Source organism: Globicephala melas, chromosome 17 (assembly GCF_963455315.2).
Source record: "Globicephala melas chromosome 17, mGloMel1.2, whole genome shotgun sequence".
Taxonomy (NCBI): domain Eukaryota; kingdom Metazoa; phylum Chordata; class Mammalia; order Artiodactyla; family Delphinidae; genus Globicephala; species Globicephala melas.
This window is the reverse complement of record NC_083330.1, coordinates 72,315,730-72,339,316: the sequence shown is the minus strand read 5'-3', so window position 1 is coordinate 72,339,316 and position 23,587 is coordinate 72,315,730. Positions and strand designations below refer to the sequence as shown.

Sequence of the window (23,587 nt, the reverse complement as noted above, 5' to 3'; positions counted from 1 at the left end):
AGGTCCCCCACTGGTGGTGTGTACACTGTAGATACAGGAATCTAATTCTACTGGCAAGTTCTGACTGAGTCCTCTAATCAAATTTATTAATAGTTCTGCACAAAACATATGAATATTCTACTTGGGAATCAATGAAGACTATATATAGGCTCCCAATACTTTGGGTCAAGTTTTCCCCCTAAAGTAGTTAAGGTCAGTAGTTTGCTTTTGCTGTCAAATGAGTTTTTAAAAATATAGTTTTCAGAGCTTTTTGGAGTTTGGAATTGTGGACGTGGGATCTGTATCACAAATAGTCAGTCCTCACAGACATGGAGAACAGACTTGTGGTTGCCAAGGGGGAGGGGGGTGGGAGAGGGATGGATTGAGTGTTTGGGTTTAGCGGATGCAAACTATTGTATTAATATATAGAATGGATAAACAACAGGGTCCTACTGTATAGCACAGGGAACTATATTCAATATACTGTGATAAACCATAATGGAAAAGAATATGAAAAAGAAAGTATGTATCTATATAACGGAATCACTTTGCTACACAGCAGAAATTAACACACTTAAATCAACTGTACTTGAAGGAAATAAATTTTAAAACAAACAAACCAGAACAAATGATCAGGACTTAGTAGGTGCTGTGAGGGAAGGAAGGTACCATATGTGCAAGCTGAGCCCTAACCTCAGGGAGTCTACCGTCTCGCTAGAACATGGACCATGATATAACATAGCTACAGTGTGATTACTGCCACAAGAGCAGCTCTCACGAAGTGCAAGACTTATGCTCATTAGAACTGCCTGTGGACAAAAGTCCATATAGAACAAGGGGTCTTGAAGAGTGTCTGCACCCAGTCACTGGGATGTTCCCCGATGTTCACCCAGATGACCTGACAGGTTCAGGCATCCCACACAGTGAATCAGTTAGAAGCAAACTGACTTAAGAAGCAGAGAGATGTGAGCTCAAATACCGATTCCTCCACTTACTGTTCCATTGGGTAAGTTACTTAACTCTTTGGAATCATCAGCTATGATTAATGAGATACAACAATAGCTGTATTATTGGTTACCATTTACTGAGTCCTTCCTATGTTTCAAGGATTGTGGTAGGCGATTGAGATGAATCATCTTATTTAATCCTCTCAATAACCCATGAGATAGATTTATTATCATTTTAAGACCAAAGAATTAAAGATCAGAGTGGTTTAGAAACTCATCTAAGATTCAGGTCTGTTTGACCCCAAGGCTCAAGCATGGAACTATTATTAACTTGCCCCTCCTTGAGACAAATAATAATATAAAAGCAACTCAGGAAGTCGTGAACATAAAATGATGCTGCTGTCTTGTCCTGAGTCTGTTTTTCCGAAGCTTCTGAATTCTTTCTGAACTTGAATTCTCCCTGAACTTGAATTCTCCCTGACTCTGAACTTGACCCAGACACTTGGTATGTTCTCCGAGCCTGATCTTTTCCTTTCCAAGATGACATAATCCTGGATTTTAAGGCAAAGATCATAAAAACAGAGGACAGATAAGCAACTGGACTCTGACAAGTTTTTGTTGTCTTCAACGTATCTTAAACTTTTTTGAAATCTTAATTTGGTAATTTTATATAAAAATCAGGCTTCTCTTGAGAAACTGAGATGACACCATTAGGCTTGCATTTTCCCATGACACTAACTGGCCACCCCCAAAATCTCAAGTAGGTCCCTTTGTCATATATTCTCAAAGCACCCTGTGTGTTTCTTTATAGCATTTAACATAGTTCATAATTTTACATTTATTTCTATAAATATATAATATATATGCATTACTTGTTCTCCCTGACAGGAGAGTAAGATCCATGTCTGGTTTGCTTGCCCTGCACTCCCAGCCACTCATAAAGAATCTGGTCCAAAGTGGGAAGTTAACAAATACTTGTTAAAGAAAGATACACTTCTGAGTTAATGAGGAAGATAACATGAAGGTAGTGTGTTCACCTGTCCATTTCATACCCCGTTACTATGACAGCTTAATAAACCATGCCCTTCAACATGCAGCTGGCTCTCAGTCTTTTTGAAAATTTGATCCATAATGGCCCAAAACACTTACCATCGAGGTCCAAATGTTGGAAGTATAATGACTTCATAGTGATGTCTTTCAGCCACTTAATGACCCTCAACATTAAAGAAATTAGAATTGGCAGGGTCTGCAGGGCTATTGTTTTTTAACTTATTGGAGTTTCCAGATGGTGGTTTCATGCTGCCAGCTAGTATAGTATTGAGGATTTATAGGCAATAAAACATAGACGGATTCCCAACCATAAGAATTGTCATGGGCTGCACGTGGGAAAACAGTCTCCCATTTATGTTGCCTGATGAGACAGTGATAGGCTATAATCATACTTTTATTTCATACACTGGCCTTCTTCAGAGGATCATGAGGTCCTTGAGCATATGGTCTATGACCTTACCAACAAGTACCGATCATGACACATACAGACAAGGCAGGTCCATCATCACCGAACCTTCTGCAGAGCACTCAGCATATCAGTCCCTCACTGTTTTAGGTTGTTTCTATTTGGGCGAATCTATTAGCCTTAGAAACTGAGCAACTACAAGATTCCAACCCTGAGAACATGGGGCTAATCTCCCCATTGTGGTAAAAGGCTGACTCCATTCATGTATTTTTCCAGCAGGTGTTTCCTCATCCTCCCAAGTAGAATAACCTTCTCCCAGTCAACTGGGAGAAGGAAAAAACTGGGTTTTTTTAAAGGGTTCAAAGTATTTGCTCACTGACTTACGCAGGTTAAACTTTTTCCATGAACATGTGTTGATATTACTCATTATATATATGAGTTTTCCTCATGCTTTCAAATGGAACTAATACTTACATAAGTATTTATTATGAGTCAGCCACTCTCACACACCTAACTCAGTGTGAGAACTCTCTAAGATTAGTATTCTTATCCACATTTAAAGGGGAGAAGATCAAAGTTCATAGAGGTTAAAGAACACATTCAGTCACACAAATAAAGAATAAACGAACTTTGCAGCAGGAGAAAGATTTAAACCTAAACTTTTTGCTTTGAAATCCAGTGCTTTTCTACAGTATCAAATATTTTTCCAACAGAGCACACTTCAACAGAAATCATGAATATTTAACAAAAATCAGATTTAGCAGACATGTAATGATGCTTCTAAAATGTTCAAGTTGGGGCATAAGTGTTAAAAGAAAAAATGATACTGAAATAAGGGCCACCTACAGTTAATTAGCAAAAATGTTACAAAAGTAATGAGTTATAAGCACTGTGTTTCAGTGAAACAAACATTTGTTTAAGTCCTTCATGAATAAAAACATGCTAAGAAACAGGTGGTGAAGTGTGCCCACATTGACACCGGTTAAAACTGATACACCCAAATGGATATAAAAACTGGTAACGGAAACTGCTTGAAGTTGGTCATCCTGAATGCAATGTATGTGTAACAGGAGAGGCTGTTGACTTTTGGTGTGCTAACGAGAATTAGTGGACCAGAAAATGTATCTTCATTTTCCTCATTCCAGAAATAATAGGCTGTACAATAACAGAATTGTTATCACAAATGCAAAATCAAAACCTCATGCGTAAGCCTCATCTGAAACAGCGTTGGTAAAACATATGACACTTACGGAAATTCTTTCCCTGCAATTCTCATCATTACAGAGTTCAGCTGCTCCCATGCGATGGAAGCAACTTGCCAATAAATAAAAAAGAGATAAACCAATCTGCCTATGCACTGTGAGCAGCAGTGTCAGAAATGATAGCCATTGACAGAAGGACGTCTCCCGTGACAACATGTGGAGTAGAAAAGATGTTCCCATTTAGTTCAAATTCAAGACTTCCAAATAATGTGTCTGTAGAGAAAGACAGTGTTCATCGAATCTGGTGGCATTCACTGGTATGTAATATATTTCAGAATACAGTTCTTGAAGGAAGGCTACTTTATCACATCTTTGCATCCACTTCTCAGCTTCCCCTGCCAACCACCTCTATGAATTTGGAGTCAGTAGACACGTGAAACCTGGTGAAGGTAAGCAAATCCTTGGGACGTGCCAAAATCCAGACCTAACATTGTGCTGAAGGATTTCTGCTCCCTAGATCAAATGAGAGCCTGGGAATGAATAGAGACAATCCTGGAGTGAGGAGTAGGACGTGGCAGCACTTGTAGAGATTTGGGGTCTCCAAAAGGTTCAGGGGCTGGAAAAAGCATTCCTAGAAAAACCTGTTGACCTTGATTTCAGAACAGCTTTATAGGAACTGAAGAGATGGGCTGGAGTCATCTGTTTAGCTGAGTCTTGTAAATTGTTAGTCTGTAGGATAGAGGCCAAGGTGCCTATCTCATCTTTGGGGATTGATGCTAAGATACTCTGGTAGCTGAACCGGAGCCCCACTGCATGGGCAATGGAAATTTGCAATCTACTCAAGAGGGATCTAACAGCCAGAGAGAGAAAATGCTGGAGAATCAGGCAACTTAAACAAACAAAATTATAACACTTAAGGTTACGTTACAGCATGAAAAAAAAAAAGACTTCATAGAACCAGATACTGTCAGTTCTCATTATTCGTGGTAGTTATTTTCTAGACAAAGATGCAAACACTGAATTAGCAAATACTGAAATGCTGCTGCTTACGGTCAGGCTCCCATGAGCCTCTGGCCACAGTATTTTCATTAACTTATCAATATATAACTTTGCCAAGGACACCTTATCTAGTACACACTGTTTATTCATTAACATTGTACTAACAGGTGAACAAGATAATAACAGATAGAGAAAGGGCTATAATAAAACAGTTAATATGTTAAAAATGCATTAAGTTAAAGAAAGATTGGAGTCTGAATCCTGAAAGCTTCACCCAATTCTAGGCAAGATTGATATTAGAAAAGACACACACCAAGACAAAGTCTGAGAATGTACTTTGTTTTTGAATCTCGGGGATAAAGAGAAAACATTTAAAGTTTTCATACAGAAAGCACAATAATTTACAAAGATTAAAAAGGATCAAACTGGCATGGAACTTTTCATCCACAGCCCCAAAGTAGAAGATAACGTAATAACACTGTGAGACTGCTAAGAGAATGAGTTTTGACCCAAGATTTCTACCTCTAACCAAGATGATATTTATCTGTTGGTGTGAAAGATGTTTGCAGGTATGTAAGGATTCAGGGAAGGTATCACCTACACCTCACTGAAGAAAATACTGAAGTACGGACTCTAATCAAAGAAGAAATGAATATAACAAGAGATCCCAAGACAGGAGAAGATGGGAGGGAAGGGTGAGAAGCAAATAAAGATAGAAGTAGAGATAGAGATACATAATCATCAAAGTCTTGGAATGCACAGCATACACACCAAAGACCAATTCCTGAAATAGAAGTCACATTCTATAAGACAAAATATTTAAAACTGGAAGAACCAAACTCCTTCTGTGAATAAAACCCTGAAGATGTGTGATAGACCAGAAGGCGGAAGTAAAAGTATTTCTAAATTCTTATTACATTGGGGTAAGAAATTAGCAATGGTTAAAGAATCTTGCATAGGAATAAAAACTGATATCTTATTTTAATACAATCATAGAAGAATAGCAATTCTGAGCTTCAAGAGAGGGGAGGTAATTGGTAGTGGTATCAAAAAGGACAGCATAAATTCTAAACTAACGAAGTGGAAAAATAGGGATGTGTAGTAACTAGAACAGACCAGCAACAAGAAATAAAAGAAAAACCTGGAAATAACCATATGCAATAAACAATAAATACAAAGAATGTGAAAGGAATAAATCATATATAGTTGTTATACTACATGTGAATGACAAAGGCTGCCAAACTTGTTTAAAAATAAAACCCATCTCCATCTTCTTGACAAAAATGAATTTAAGACAAAGTAATAGAGAAAATTGAAAATAGAAAAGATGTATAAACATATACCAGGCATACAATAAGAAAGCCAAAGTAGCAACATTAGTGCTACATATACTGGAATTAATTCACATGTTGTATACATATTTATAAATAATACGTGTGTATATATATTTCCCTATGTTCTTTGAATATATATTATACATTTTTACATATGTCTAACAAACATTTTCAAAAAGTGATCATATTCATGACTATGAAAAAGCTTAAGAAATTCAAAAACAGAAATTTGACAGACTACATGCTGTGATCAAAATCATAATGGCTATAAATAATTAATAAAAAAGAGCACCCCAAATGATTAACTGCTTAGAATTTTAAAAAACTTGGTGATTGCCACTGAAATTACATACTATCTAAAAAAACATGAAAAGGAGAGAACTTTATATCAAAACCCGGGGGGGGGCACAACAAAATCAATATACAGAGAAAAATAGAGAGCCTTTAAGGGCATTGTTTTGTAAGAAGGAAGACAAAATATAAAAGAAATTAAGTCTCTTCTTTGGAAATCAGGACCTATAACAAACCAAAAACTCTGAATGAAGAAAGACTTATTCAAGTAAAAACTGAAATTAATGAAATACATATAAAATATGTATGTTTTAGAATAAATATCAAAAATCTGATTCTTTGAAAAGATTAATAATATAAATAAGTGCCTTATGAGGCTGATTAAGGATAAAAGAAACAAGGTAAAATATTCATGGTTCAAAATGAAACGGGAGGGTTAAACACATATGAAGGAGATTTTAAAGAATTACAAGTTAATAATATGTGTAAATCTATAGCAAATGAATAAACATGTAAACAAACCTGGAAAAATGGATATCTTCCAATCAAAATACAAACCGCCAAAACTACTTTGGAAGAAAGAGAAAATCTGAACAGATTAATTACCAAAAAAGGATTGGAAAAGTGATGAAAGATAGACCCTTAAAAAAAGGGATGAGGACCAGATGGTTTTGCAGAGTTCTATCTGATCTCTAAAGAACACTTATTCCCAATGTTATTTAGAAACTTCTGACAATACAAGAAAAATGAAAAGCTCAACCATGCAACTCTTAAGCCAGCATAACCTTAATAATAAATCCTGCAAAATTCTGAAAAAAGAAACAACAATGACAATAATTACAAAAACTATAGATCAATCTTCTTTATTATTTGGGAGGCCACAACTTTAATATTAACGAATAAGATCATGCACTATGACCTGGCAGGGTTTATTCCAAAGATACTCTATTAAGAAATCTCTTAATATGGGAATAATAAAAATCTTTAAGGCCAGGGTGTGTTCAGCATGGACTCTGCACCAGATAATCTGTTAAATGATTTACATGTATTAGCAAAATTCCTCTCTCACGTAATCCTGTTTGGTTATCATAATCATAATTAGCATTGAATTTTGAAGATAAGAAACCTAAGGCATTAAGAAGAGAAGTTAAACTTCCATGATCACACAGAGTAAGTGGTAGGGCTGGAAACCTCATCTGGGAAGTATTGCTTCTCAGTCCTGTTCTTAACCCCTCCAGTACAGAGCTGCATGTTGGGAGCAGGAAGGAGGTAGGGTAAGGACATAGAAACAGATGCTGGAAAGGAATTTGATAAAAATTGGTAGCTATTATAATTATAGCTAAGAAAAATAATATTAGAAACTAGGTAATGACTCAGTACTGATAAAAATCTACTCATAAACATAATTCTCAAATAGTGAAACTCTGAAGCTGTTTCTCTTAAAATCAAGCCCAAGATGAGATGTCCATTAACTCCATCAGTATTCACTATTTTTGTAGGTTCTTGCAAATGCAATATGACATGAAATAATAATAGTTTAAACACTGTAAGAATCTAAAAAAGAGTGGATATATGTGTACGTATAACTGATTCACTTTGCTGAACACCTGAAGCTAACACAACACTGTGAAGCAACTCTACCCTGATAAGAAATAAAAATAACAAAAATCCTCAGGGATATTGCTCCAGCGGTTCTAAACCTCAGCCTTACATCGTCATGATCGTCCTGTCCCTCTAGCATCAGGACAATTGGCATACAGACAGAGCATCACTTTTCCTGACCACACTCCCTCTTCCAACATCACAGCGCTTCATCTTTGCACCAGAATACATGAGAGTGGCTGTTACACGTCTGTAGTTCTTCAGTCTCTTTCCACCTGTTTACTCTCACCACAGCCCAAGCTGGCTAGCCCTCTGCCCAAAATGCTCATATGAAGATGGCAGATGACCTCCAAGCTTTGGAAGCCTGTGGTCAATTTCATCTTTCCCACGTGTGGGTGCTGGCTGTGGCATACCACCCAGGTTCCCCCTTCAAGGTTAAGGTACTCATTCCTACAGCTGCCGGGAGTGTTGGCTGCTCTCAGCTGAGTGTCTCCTGGGAATTTCCCCCGAGGGATTGCTTGCAATGTTTTGTGGTGGGGGGCACACATCCAGTGACTGGTCTGTGCCAGTCTACCAAGGCTTGCCACCTTTATCTCAATTCAAGATATGTTCTCCAAACTGTCCCAACATTGGTGTGTGTGGCAAATATGTGCAAAGATGCAAAATCAAATCAACCTGAGAAAGAAGTGAAGAGACCGAATGAACCTTACATTTTTATCTTTGGATAAAAGCAAAATGCATTTATATCGATTATGAGTTGGAGATTGTAAACATTCCCTGTTTGAACTCAAGTTCTGTTTGGTTACTCTTACTTCTTAATGAAAGTTTAAAAAACAAGTTTATGTCCAGAGAAAAACAAAACCAAACAACACTTCAGTGGCTCCCTATTTCTCTCTCTTTCTACGGAAAGAATAGGCAAATTCCTTACAGTGGTCTAATAGGTTGGACATGACCTACCCTACTCACACCCGACTACTTCATTATATCTCTGACCTCCTTCTCTACTATTGCCCACCCCCATTCCCTACTCCACTCAGCTGCTCTCACACCCTTGCTCCTCCTGGAGCAAACCAGATTTGCCCTCAACCCAAAAACTTTGCTCTAATGTCATTGTTTTCCCTTTTTTGTTTGTAGTTAGCCCTGCTAGGATATAAGCTCCACCAAGCAAGAATCCTGCACCATTCATTCACTGATAGACTCCAAGCACCTAGAAAAATGCTTGGCACAGGGCATGAACCCAACCAATAAGTGAGAATGAGTGAATGAATGGATGAGATAAAATTATCTATTTCTGATGACATTTTTACATACCTATAAAACTCGAGAGACTATTTAAGACATGCACACCTCCTAGAATTAATACGGTAATTGATGAGTGAGCTGGCTACAAAATCAATCTCTTTTTTTAAAATAAAAAATATAACAGGCTAGAAATAAACATGGAGTAAGAGTGACAAAAGCTCTAGACACTTTAGGAAGAAAATTACCAAAATGTATAAGACATATATGAAGAAAACTATAAAATCTTACTGAGGCCATAAAATTAGATCTGAATGAATGGAAAGAAAAACCGTGTTCCTAGTTGGGAATTTTGAATATTATAAAAATGTCAGCTCTTCAAAATTTATATACATACATTAACTGAAATATGAATTAGAACACTTTTTTGGCATTAGGTAAAATAATCTCAAAGTTTATATGAAAGGATGTCACTTAAAATCAGCAAGAATATTATGAAAAGAAATCTAGTGAGACTTGTTTTATAGACACTAAAATATAATAAAGCCATGCCAATCCAAATAGTATGGTATTTAGATAAGGAAAAATACATAAGTAAAATAAGACATATACTTCCTTTAAATGGGAATTTATGGATGATAAAGGTGATTTTTACAACAGAGAGAGAGAAGGTAGGTTTATTTAATAAATGGTTCTGGCTCAATTGGCTATCCATCCAGAAGAAAGTACACTTGGATCTCTACCTCATATGGTAAACAAAAACGGGGATAGATTAAAATTTCAGCTCTAAAAAATGAAACAACAAAAACTTAACAATTTTAATGTAATATATATGATATATTATATTAACAATAATATGCCAGGAAAGATTTTCTTTTAAATAGAACAGGAAATCCAAAAGTTATAAATAAATCATAAAATTAAAAGAGAGACATCAAGAATTAAGTCAGTAGACAAAGTTTACATTATTATTCTAAATAAAATTGCAATATATTCTTTATTATGGAAATATAAAGAGTTTTTCAAATGAATTACTAAAAGACAAAATATCTAATAAAAAATGGGCACTCCATATGAATAAACAGTTCACAAAAGGAAAACATGAAATAACTAAATGCATGAAAAGTTACCAAGACTACCTTAATTAAACAAAAGAATACAACTAAAACTACCTTTAATATAGCACTTTATATCCATAACTGGACAAAACTAAAAAGAGTTATTACGTCTACTGTTGGTGGGAATGCAAGAAAAAAGAGTTTAGCATTACACATGGCTGGTAGAAATGTTCACTGTAGTGTTTTTGAAGAACAAAAAAGCAGCATCTTTTACAACGTAAAAGAAAAAGATTGTATCCATTGCTCAGTAATCACATTTCTTGGCATCGATCCCCAAAAATTTTCCAGTTAAATTTTTAACTGGCAAAGAAATCAAGAGCACAGTCTTTGTTTACCAATAGGAGATTGTTGATCACCATTATATCCATTCCATGAACTGTGTGTGGGATACAGCATATATATATATATATATATTTGTATTTATATACATTATCTATTAACGTTATATATGTGTATATATATGAATTTGGAATATTGAGGATATATATTATATATTTATATATGTTTATACATATAGAGAGAGATATCAATCAATCAATATAATATATATGCCCTCAATATGGATTTGCCCCTTAACAATTAGTATGTAATAACGGCAATGTAATATGCAATACATATTACATTTAACATGTAAGGTTAACATGTAACAATGGGAAGCACCACAACCTGCGGGGAAAACTAAGCTGTTTAGGAGAGAATTACAGAAGAGCCTCAAGTCTGGCAAGGGCCGGAGCTGGGTGTGATAGTCCAGGGAACCAGCAGGGACCAATGGGGACTCCTTCAAGATTGCTGAGAAGAAAGTGCTTGATAAGTCCTAGGTCCCAAGGGAACCTTTTTTTTGTTTGTTTATAAATTTATTTATTTATTTTTGGCTGCATTGGGTCTTCGTTGCTGTGCACGGGCTTCCTCTAGTTGCAGCGAGCAGGGCTAATCTTTGTTGCGGTGCATGGGCTTCTCATTGCAGTGGCTTCTCTTGTTGCAGAGCACGGGGTCTAGGCGCACAGGCTTCAGTAGTTGTGGCACGCGGGCTCAGTAGTTGCGGCTCGCAGGCTCTAGAGCACAAGCAGGCTCAGTAGCTGTGGCGCACGGGCCCAGCTGCTCCGCAGCATGTGGGATATTCCCGGACCAGGGCCCGAGCCCGTGTCCCCTGCATTGGCAGGTGGACTTTTAAAAACCACTGCGCCACCAGGGAAGCTCCGAGGAAACCTTTTCTGGGGACAGTAAAACAATAAAACTAGTATAAAGCAATCTGTTTTGGTGAAAATAGGATTGAGGGGCCTTGAGGACACTCCACAATCCCACCCAACTCAAGTAAAAACTCCTGAAGGGCCTCTGCAAAACCCACAGGCTCCCAAGAAGCCTCATTTTGAGACCACTTCTCCAGAAGACATTCGTATGACTGTGGATCCCTCTTATGGGCCACTGGGATCCTGACTCAGAGATAGATTAGTTAGCTTAAAGCACCACAATTTGGCCAGACAGAAAAGAAAACCTCTGTCACCACATCCATAGTGGCAACTGCTCATTACTAAGGCCAATAAGAAGTAAACGCCTCTTTAGTTTGGGTAATACAAGGACGTAAGATAGCCCAAGAGCCAACTAATTACCCTTCTAACATTGCCATTTATGATTGTTTATAGAATATATATAATGTGTATATAAACATATTATATATAAGTATGCAATTATATATGCATATGTATACGTACTGTAAGATTTCTTACTTCTTATGTATTATTATGAAGTTAAAATACAGCATAGAAAATTTAGAGTAATTACTCATCTTGATCGACTTTAAGAACTTCATTCACTAATTTGTACAACAATCAGTCACTGCGTAATGATCTCATTCTTTTCTTCTTTGGGGACTGAAAAATTATCTTTTTTTTCATCCATACTGCATTTGAAAATTAACATGAGCCCAACAAAAGGCTTAGTGGGTCACTATTCATTATTGCAGATTTTATTATAATGAACAACTGGGAGCCATCCAAACAGTAAATAAGAAGGGATTGAATAAAGATATTCTAGTGCATCTCTGATAGAATAGTAGGTACGTAGATGTGCAGATGTAAAACTACTGTTTGCTTAGAGTTTATGATGAATTCCCCATACCTCACCTGAGCACATAAGGGTATTTTGTCAAAAGTCATTAGCTTTTTTAACTTTCCCAACATTTTTATTTTTAGATACAACTCCATTTTGCCTTAGCTTTGCCTGACCACTGAATACTTCTTTAATTGGGGTGATATATTTGCATTTATGTATTTTTAAAATTTAATTTAATTTATTTACTTTTTATGCAGCAGGTTCTTATTAGTTATCTATTTTATACATATTAGTGTATATATGTCAGTCCCAATCTCCCAATTCATCCCACCACCACCAGGCCCCAAAAGTCATTAGCTTTTGTCCCCACCTGTTTAAGAAGTCTCACCCAGATGGTACTGGTATACAGTAAGTGCTCAATTACTACTCCATCACAGTCCTAATGTCACTATTGTTGCATCTGTGGAATGAAGAAAATCATGGAAACCAAGTAGCAATTTAATTTAGTGAAAAAGAAAACCTATGTCTCACTTTCCTTTGTTTCATCCATCTTGCTTTTCCTCCCTTCAGGGCTAATTGTCCCAGGCTAACTGGAGGCATGTTTAGAGAATACTAAATTGACTTCTTTAATGTACAAAACAACTAAACTCTTTGAGTTGGCAATGTCAACACTGATGAGATGGCAGCTTCACCAAATTTGTCTATTATGGAATGAGATCTGGAGAGGAGAACCATGTTTTTGCTGAGTCTGTCTTGAATTCCATGATCTGTGCCGATATGCATTCCAGAGACTTGACTTCTCACAGGAGTCAGTCAGAAGAACTCCAGATAACTCTGTGAAGGCCTCACAGGAACTGGAGCGATTAGGTCCACTCTGTGATCTGTGTCTCTACGTTCCTAAGAAAAAACTCTCTGATCTATAGCAGGAAGTGGTCCTAAGGACACAGTGTGTGCTGCAAACCTAGAATGCAGCCGGTCCCTGTTTCACCTTGCCTTTTACTAGAGAGGATATACATATATACCTGAAGGTATGGAGAGTTTCCTCAGCCGGATGGCCAAGGGTAAAGTTATGTCAGGTATAGAATCAATGGGACACAATGCTACTCACACAAGGTCTAGAACACGACATTCAGACCCAAGTATTACGTCTGTCGCGGAATACACAGCCAAGGACTTCATCCAGAGGAGGGTAATCAGCCTGTTGACAGGGATCAAAAGGGAGGTCTAGGAGGAACATGGAAAGTGGAAGTAATTAACACAAAGAAAATAAATCTGGGGAGCCCGTTAAAGTTTAAACTATCTTAACAACCATTATAGGAAGATTGGTGTGTTTGTTTTAGGTGCAACTGATACGGATCGGTGGTCTTGGCCTTCCCCAATAAATAGAATTTGATAAGAGACCAGTCAGGAAATTCAGGTAAGGCTTTACTGGGGCTCCTGCAGCCGGAGGAGGGAGCGAGGACAAGTAACGGTGTCCCTTGCTCACTCCCCGAGGGGTGGGGGTGAACGGGTTCCTTATGTGAAGTGAGGGTAGAAATGTGGCCAGGGGTTGGGCTGGAGGGGTAGCTTAGGTGTTTTGCCCACCCCTTTGGTGGTGTGGAGTGCAGGGGACATGCTCAGTACCCTGCTTTTGCTCCAGACACCCAGTTTTTGCTCCCAGCTCTTCAGAAGTGGCAGTTGGATATTTTTTGGTCTTTTTGTATCTTTTGTCCATAATTTGCCCCCAACTGCACATGCACGCAGTTATTTTTAGTCCCTTATAGATTCTTTGTATTTTGTTGCTGGAGGAGACTTTGGTCCAGCTGCAGGCACTGCAGCACTGCAGCAAAGGGTCCCAGCTCCCTGGTCCTAGCCTGTCTCACAACCAGTGTAGATTTAGGGTAAATGGATAGAACAATGGGAGAAGAAGTTTGCCTCTTTCTCAGGAGGCTATTTCCTCCTTCATAGTTGTCCAGGAGTGGATTGGGCTGCTTCAAGAAATGAGTTTTACCCATGGAGGTGTTTAAATATAGTAACAGGTATACAGCAAAGGACTAGATAGGATTCAGACGCCACTTGAGGATAGAATCTTACATTTCCTTTCCATTTCACAGCATCTGTGAATCTGCAAACCCACTAACCACTCACCCCCCCACAACCCACATACGCACGCCAACATAGAAGCAAGTTTTGTTATTTAATGTGCCAGAGAAGTATTTGCTATGATAAATTTAAGGTCATAGATATAGACAGATGATGTATTAATCAATATGTAACTGATAGAGTATAGGTAATTGTGAGGATAGTTGGGGACTTCAGCATCTGGGAGATACTATTGTCATTGATTGATATTATTATCTCAGAATCCAGTCATGGTTCCTGGAAATCTGTAAGCTCTCCCAACCCTGTGCTCAATTTTCTGAGACATGTCCACTCATAACGTCCTCTTCCTCCGGCTCCTGGGTCCATTCCCTCCTTGCCTTTGACCCTTAAAAACCTGAATATTGAACTTGGCCATGCTTTGCCTTCCCCTAAAGGAACACACTGTCACAAAGAGAATTAGTGATCAATATAGACTTTACTAAAGATGGAAAGAAGGAGAAAGGAGTTAGAGGGTCTTTCCTTTCCTCCCCAAGTCCTTCTCTGGCCACCCCTCCAAGGATGCTCACTGTCTGTGCAGTCACCAGCTGCCTCCTTTCTCCTTGGTTTTCAATAAAGAAATTCAAAAATTTTCTCCATCTGTTACGCAAAAAGACTTTCCCTTCCTAGGTAACTTTGGCAACAAATTCCCAGGTCACCGCAAGGTGGGAGTCTGGGCTGGGCTCTGGACCTGCCTGTGTTCTGTGTATCAGGCAGAATACAGGCAGAGTATGTAATGCTTTTATGCTTTATAAGAGCATTCCCTCCCAATAAGGATAATGTTTTACTTCCCAGAATGTCACAAGAATCAGTAAGTTAGCTCCTGCTGCGTATTAGTGTGTGGGTAAGTGTATGTGCGTGTGTGTGTATGCGGGAAAGGTTTACCAGGATTTTTAATGAAGTTCGAAACTGTTTGCAAAAGGTCAAGGAGGACATTATTAACTGAACCTGAACCGGCAGCTGCTGAGATCTGAGGAGATTTATTTCGTAGGTAAGCAATAATCTCTTAATAAAATCTTGACATGCGTAGGAGAATTGGGCAGGCGGCAGACAAATGAAAGGAGGGTAAAATTAAAATGTCAAAGGTACATTGAATGAAATGAAACAAGCGCGTGGTGGTGGGAGGACTTGGAGAAATCTGAAGAAGTACAAACTCAGGGTTTTCAAGGAGGAAACAAACCTGAAAAATCCAACGTGAATCGGCGGTATTGGCGATTCACGCCAAGGAAAATTGGCAAAGTTTGCTTCTTGCCTTGGGGGGAAACTTAACAAACTGAAGAATCTAGAGGAGAAACCAAGATGTTGGAGAGTTTGGAAGCCTGATCCTGCCAGGGAGCTGAATGCGCAGAGGATATTGGGCTTGAGAAAGCCCGAGATAGTGATGGTCCCTGAATTCAGGGCAGAGTAGGCTGTCAGATGGAAGATGATGGAGGACTGTTGACCTTCCCAGAAGCAGAGACAGGAAAGAGAGGTCTTAAACTCAACCTCTAGAGAGAATGGGAGCATGATGAGAACGAGCGAGGTAGACCAGTTGAACATGACACAGGACAGTGGCACTAGGGCTCACTCAGACCACAACTAAAACCAGGAAGTGGCTGATCAGCTCCTGTTCATTTTGCCCTTTAGGAAACTAACTCTCTGTTTATAGGTCTTCTGAGTTTTCAAGAGAAGCCAGAGAAGTAAAATCTCTCTATTTCTATTGCTGATAATTCATGTTAAACATGACACCTTCGGGCAATAAAACAAAATATCTCTAAGGGCCATGGGCATCTACTGTACAACCTTGATGGAAACTGAAGAACCCTTAAGAGTTAAGTTTGTGTTCAACATAAAGGACTGAGTTCTAATGATTTGAGAGACTCAAAATGAGCACGAGCTTACTGGCTCTCGGGGTGGTGGAATGGGCTCCCCTATCACGAGAGATATTTAAGCATAAGGATACTAGATTTAAAATGTTGAAATGTTGGATGGGGTGACTTTTTATCAAACCCACTCTTTATAATGAAAATGCCTGGATCTGTCCCCAAAGAGTCCTAGAGTAGGTATGTTGCAAGGCCAGACACCAGTGCACTGTAGGACTCCAGGTGATTCTTATGCAAAGACAGGAGCACAGGATGCTCTATTTGAGGACCACCAGGTTTCCATCCTCCTGAGATCCGATAGATGTGGAGCAATGAGGAGACTCAAGAAACTGGAGCTGGATGATTGGGAGAACTGACCAACACACACAGACTAGTATTCGTTCCCCTGCAGTAATACACATCACACTGCTATTTTCTCTTATTCGGGTGATAGTTTGTCACAGCGGGTACAGGATCATTTCTTTAGTGTCTCCTCTGCTGAACGTAAGCTAAGGGCATTTCTTAGCCTTGTGCATCGATAGTCCCACTGTGACCCCCCAGCTGGGAACCGCTTCTCTGTCTCCAGATATTTTAATGGCTTGTTCCCTCGTTTAATTCAAGTCTCTGCTTGAACATCCTCTTTTTAGAGTTACCTTTCTTATCCACACTTTAATATGGTGGCCTCTGTCTTTTTCTACCACTTTATCTGGCATTAACTCTCCTACGAGTATTATGACCAACATGGTTTATATACTTATTTGTTTGTTAGTTTGATGTCTATTTCTCCTTTCGAATGTAAGAAATTTGACTGCCCTGCTCTCTCTCTCCTGAGCCTACAACACAGCACAGTACACCTGAGATGCTCAATAAATACGTGTGGAATTAAAGAACATGCAAAGACTGGAAATCATGAAAGGATCCAGCAGGTTCACTGAACAGACGTCACTCCAGTGTGCCTGGGCCCAGGGAGAGCAGCTATGTGCAGAATAGTGCAAAAAGTGTAGGACACCTGGGGTCAGATTATGATTTTTCTTTTAAACCAAGGTAAGGAGATTGGACACCACTCTGGAGGGAATAGGTGGCCAGGAATAATTTGACCAGATGTGACTCCATTGGAAAGATCCATCCGGAAAATAAGAAGAGGACTCTTACATACCTTGTTGCAGAGGTTATCATTTGTGAGATAGTGGAGGCCTCTGAATGCTGGGAAACGGGGCTCTCAGGTTCTTTCTGGAGGAAACTGTGTTTCCTCATTGGTGTTTTCTAGCACTAAAGGCCCATTAGGTTGCCTTAGTCAGGTTGGAAGTCCAATCTTTTCCAGCAGAACTTGGGAACAGTTCCTAAGTTACACCCACACGTAAACTGATCCAAAATGTTGACACCATGAGACTGGTTTGAACATCACTCAGGGTCCACTGTTATCCAGACAGATGGACCAAATCCTGTACCATGAACTTGGGTAGGGAGAAAATGAAGCCCTGTGATGGCCTCCATTGGCTCTGCCTGTTTTCAGGCAGGCAGAAAAAGACAGGGGAGGCTTCTGAGCCAGTCTAAGGGCTGAGCGGCCAGCTCTCTTGGTTGGCTGTGTCAGCATGCACCTGCCTCAGTTCTACCCCCTGACCCTCTGCCTTCTGAAGGCTCAGCCTTCCCAGATCAGCGCTCTGGGGACCCGGACAGGTAGGGTCTGGGAGTCAACTTGCTGCCCCAGTCTAGTAACTATGATTCCTAAGGTAAGCCTCTGATGCCTGGGGCGCCTCCAGTACCTGGCAGAGTCTTCCTCACTGAGCTATGGGAGGCCCCGTCATGCCCACAGGACCTCTGCGCAGAGAGCAGTGTGCTTGGCCCGTGCTCTGATCTTTAGCCTGCTTGCTCTTTGCCTTAAGACCCCTATGTACCCACCTCCCCCTGAAAACTTTTACCAGCTGGGAAAAGCGCCCTAGACCACACACCCCAAGGCAACCCAGGGACTGGTGTCCTGCTGTCTCTCCTGTTCCCATCCTGCTCTGCTTCAGACCCCTTAGAAATTGGCACAAGCCTGGGTGGAGGGGTGGGAACAGAGAGGTTGAGGTCAAGACAGATAAATATTAAAGGAGTGGCAGAAAAGAGGTGGGAACAATGATAAGAATGCCGCTGTGAATGTTACCTCCTATCTGCACACAGAGGCAGCTGTGTCCTCATTGCAGGAAGGAAGGCCAAGTGTCAATGTCAACATTTTAAATAAACAGAGACAGGTGGAGAGGAGGCTGGGAAGGCTGATTGACTTGCTGAAGTCAGCTGCTGAGTCAGGACACCATCCCCTGTCTCCTAACCCCTAAACCAAGGTATTTTCCTGTCTACAATGTTGATTCCTCTCTGAGGGTCTGGAAAGCTCCTTTTTCTTCCTTTTATGTATTTTAGAGTTGAAAAGTTAACTTTAAAACCTAGCTCTGTGAATTAGGATCTGAATGAGTCTTACCTCATTGAGCCTCAGGTTCCTCATCTGTAAAGTGGGAACTAATAACAGCTATCTCATAAGGTTGTGCAAACAAGACAAAATACTGGAGATCCAAAAGCTATGTTATTAGAACACAATAAATATGCAGGTGATTATGTTATTGGGGCAAAGATCCCCAAACCCTGCTTTTTGTCATTACTGGTTACCATATGCTGGGCAGCTACGTAGACCGTGGGGCGGGTGGGAGGCACCTGGGCCACATTTTGCACCAGAAAGAAAACTGAGTGTCAAGCCGTATGACATAGCTTGGTGCTGAGCTAGTAGAATTTCCTTCCTGTGAAACAAGTACTGAAGAGATCATGGATAATGTCTAGGCAAGACACAAAAAGACAGGAAAGATGGACCAAGAGAGATGAAGAGATGCAGAAAGAACTGGAATCACCTAAGATTACAGCCAGTCCCCACGAAAAAATTCCGGCAATGGAATCACAGAATGTAGGAGCTCTAAGGGATTTCAGAGTAAGGGGTTCAAGGCTGAATTTCTAGCCCTCCCTCCAGACTGAGAAAGTGAGCACATGCACACCAGTCTCTAGTCAACTGTGGGTGAGGAGTCAGTTTTATCAATGACCAGGCAGGTGTCCAATCTTCCTCTTTTTGCAGGATTTGCCACTAAAAGCTAGATTGAATAATACAGCTTAAAGGCTTCTATACAGGTCAGATGTATAGAAGCCACTATACAGGTCAGATGTATAGTAGCCACTCCCCACTACCACCTAACAAACCAATCAGAGTAGGAACAGAGCAGGATGGAGGGGAGGGAATGGGCAGGGTGCTGGGTTACCTGGCTATGCTCAAAGTCTGCAAACAAGTAGAGAGACGGACAGAGGGCAGAGGATCGTTCCAAATCAGTTTCACACCAACTAGTATCACTCTGACCAATGAGTGCCAAGATCCTCCTGTCTACTAGACAAGGGTACACGGCACTGGAGAAGATGGGGGTGGAAGCATCTTTCTAGGACTTCCCTGAGAAAGTAGAAGCAGAGGTGAAAATTCCCTCCTCTTTGCACCTAGTCAAGACTAAGAAAAGAGAAGGGATTTCATATCAATGCCTTTCTCAGGAATCACTTTGTCTTATTGTTTCCCCACCTGTAAAACAGGGATAATAATAAGAGTTAGCACTGTTGTGAGGCATAAACCAGTTAAAGTGTACAAAGCACACAGCATTAGCTGTTATTGAAACAGCATTAGCTGTTATTGTCACTACTGTAAACATGATTTCTTTCAAGACTCACATTGACTGATTTGCAGTGGCCCCTAGAGAAGGGTTCTGAAGCCCCTCTGGGCTCAGCAGGAAACAGTGCCCAGATGTATTCGTGATGCACCATGGACTGGAGTGGTGGAAGGGGACGGCCCCTGTGCAAGGCACCTGCCAATGCTCCGAAGCCCCACTGTCTTTGACAAATGAAAGAACTGATATTAGAGATAGGTAGTGATTTTCTAAAGTCAAATACAATATGGAAGATATGGAAAGAAAACTCACACCTCCTTTCCAGTCCCACTTTCTAAATTTGCTTTTGTTCCCCCAAGCTCTGCAGCTAACAGTGGCAACTGGAGGAAAACGAGAGCGGGAAGGACAAGTCCAGTAGATTCTGGAGTTTTGTCCAAGAGGGGAAGGAATTTCTCTGTTCAAATGCAGGCTCCTTCTGGTAGCCAATTTTGACAGACTCTTCCAGAACTGCCAGAGACTGCTGGTCTACCCTGGAGGATTCCATGGAAATCGTTCATGCCTTCTTTTCTCATGAACTGCCTAGCAAATTGCTTATTTGCTCTGTGGTTTGGGAACATTTTATTTTGCTGCAGAGGTTCTTGTTTATCTCAGAAGCACTGAGCAGCTCTGATGAGCCAGAAAGGAACACGCCAATTCCACTGTGTTCATTGAGCACCCACGGGTGCTGGAGAGGGCGCCAGGCTCTTTGAAAACTCTCATTTAAGCCTCCTAGAACACCCTGGAGTGGACATTGTTCTCTCTCTTAAAGAAATTAAAGTTGGAGTAGTTACAAAACTTGCCCAAAGTCCTATAGCAAATGGTGGCATCAGGAATCAAATCCAGCTTCATCCATCTCCATAGACTGAACTATTCCATTTCGATTGCAGGAAAGTTGCCTTTCTTTTCCTTAAGAAAATTATCAGGTATGGGTGGTGGAGGGATGAGTCACTGAGAATCTACAGCGAGCCAGCCTGCAATAGGTATTTGCATATATTGTTCAGAACATTCTATTCCCTCCAGGCTTCTTGTTCCCTGTGTTAGAAGTAAAGTAACAGAGTCTAAAAAGAGGCCCAGTATCTTGCATCAAGTTGCACCAGCTGAAAAGTGATGGAGTCAGCTTCAACCCAAGTCCCCTGGGTCCAAATCACCACGTTCTTTTCACTGCCTGACACTGCACAGCAGAGGTTTCAAGCATTGTCTACAGGAAAATATGTCATTTGGGTCTCAATTATTCCTGATATGCCTCTTTGGGGGGGAGTAGACATTCGCTGTTTTGCCTGCGTAGGAATTATTATTATTTTTTAATCTGGTAAGAGTTTTTTGACTTCCCTTTAAGACGGATGTGGGGTACTTCTCTGCTCTTGGGTTCAGGCTCAGTGAGACCATCAGTCAGGTTTTCCTACCCTCCCTTGTCCCAGGTATGGACATGTGACCCAAGTTCTGCAATTTGTCTCTCTCTCTCCCTAGAGTTTGAAGTTTAAGTGGAGAGGCTAAAGAATGAGAGAGAGCTGGAGCTAAAGCTTCCTAATTAGAAAGTCCAAAGAGACTACCCCCATGGGAGCACATGCTGCAACGAATGTCTGTTGTCCCAACACAACTGTTAACAGCACTCCCTTTCACTCTCCAAAGTGAAAGGTTGAGATGATAAATTGTATAATCACTCTAACTGCCATCCCAGTTCCCACAGCCAGATGCCTTCTGATGTCTGGACATCCCCTTCGATTATGTAAGCTGTCTCATGCCTCTCCAATAAATTATTTTTGCATAAGTGAATCAACTCTGTGTTTTGCTTGCAATAATAACAAAGACTTGCACTGTGTCTCTTGAAATGATTCACCATATGAACTCGTGTGGAAGAGGCCCTTAATCATCAGGTGGCTAGGGTTTTAACCAATAATACTCAGCCTCCTTTTCTAACAATGCCCATGCTTACTCAGTGGGCTTGTGGACAGATGTCCACAGGAGCATGGACAGAAGTCATTCTTGAAAGCATGACTTCCCTTCACCTGGGTTGACCCAGTTCCCGCCATCACTCCGCGCAGAAATAACCAACCCTGAGGCTTCTTGTGGTGCCGTTCTTTGAAAGGATCAACCAGGCTTAGCTGATGAAAATGAATTGCATTCGTTTTGGTGAGATGGGAGTTTGTCCTCACTGGAACTGATGTCCATCTAGATTTGATTTTGCTTTCCCAGTTTCTGATGCTTACCCAGTCTGTGGATTTGCCGAATGCTTTATACACTGCCCTAGTATATCAAACCAAGGAACAATTGCCACTGCAATGAGACAGGACAACAGAGGGCTGCCTAACTGCCCCAAAGCAAGCACAAAGCCTTATAGAGGGATGCGGGGGGCGGGGTCCTCTCTATAGCCTTGGAGGAAGCATGCAGACAACATCTCGTAAGGATGGGGGCTTTCTTGCATGTGTGATATATGCTTTGAACCAACAACCAATGTTTGGCGCTCTTTTTCTCATTGACAAAATAGAAGGAGGTAGGAACTAATGGACCAATGTAGCAATAATGCAGTTCCAATGTTCCTAAGGAATTGCTTACAAGTTTTGGCTTCCCATCCTGCAATGAAGGCTTCTGTTGTTTTAGAAGTCTCTCTACCTGTTTCAACCAGGATCCCAACAGAAACAGCCCACACGCAGACCAGGATAATTCTAGTTGAGCTTATTTACAAGACAACTATAACAACGTTGTAGGCAAAGTATAGTGGAACCACGAGGGACAGTGATGGGACTCAGGGCCAACAGCATGAGAGCTTTTATTACCCGTAAGCTCAAGGAAACAAGGGGATGAAAACGAGGAGCGTGATCCCCGCAGAAGCAGGCGAGAAGCCATGACTTTCTGTTGAGAGACACAGTCAGCCAGAGGCTATCTCATAGGGATGGAACCAGACAGATAAACATGCTGGCTGCACTCTCTCTCCCTTACAGCCCTCTCCCATGGGACTCACTGGCCAAATTCCGCAGAAGTTCAAAGGCATTAGATCCTTTGATATGCAACCCAATAGGGCAGAGATCAGTATGGAGAACGGTAGCTTGTAACTAGAGAGATAAACAGGAGATATTCAGCCCAGGACCCAAATAAAGAACGGGGAAAACTCTTATAATTAATCACTAGCTATGAATCAGTATTTTTTTAAGTCAATTGTATTTCTGTATACCAGCAATGAGCGATCAAAAACTAAACGGAGGCGGCGTATATAATAACTAAACAACTTCAAATACATAGAAATAAATCTAGTTAAAAATGGATGAGAACTTAGCACACAAAACTATAAAATATTATTGAGATGAACTGAAGAAGACCCAAAAGAATGGAGGGATATACAGTTGACCCTTAAACAACTCAGGGGTTAGGGGTGCCAACCTCCTGCACAGTGACAACCCCTGTGTAAATTTACAGTGGTCCCTCCGTATCCATGGTTCTGCCTCCATGGATTCGGCCAGCCACAGATCATGTAGTACTATAACACATATTTATTGAGAAAAATCCACATATAAGTGGACTTCTGCCGTTCAAACCCATGTTGTTCAAGGGTCAACTGTGTCATGTTCAAGGTTTGAAAGAATTAATATCATTAAGCCAATATTGTATTATCCACAGTTGATCTATGGATTTCACGCTATTCTAATCAGAATTCCAAAAATTTTTAATGGAAATTTCAAGCTGCTTCTCCCTTTTACATGGAAATGCAAAGAGACA

At 40.3% G+C, this 23,587-nt stretch overlaps 1 long non-coding RNA gene across 1 annotated transcript; it reads left to right on the top strand.

The window, feature by feature from the left end:
• Positions 1-13,554: 13,554 nt before the first annotated feature.
• LOC132593733 (uncharacterized) lies at positions 13,555-17,131 on the top strand. Its single transcript, XR_009559516.1, has 3 exons — positions 13,555-13,633; positions 15,257-15,325; positions 17,008-17,131. It is a non-coding gene; the product is annotated as an uncharacterized lncRNA (long non-coding RNA).
• Positions 17,132-23,587: the final 6,456 nt, after the last annotated feature.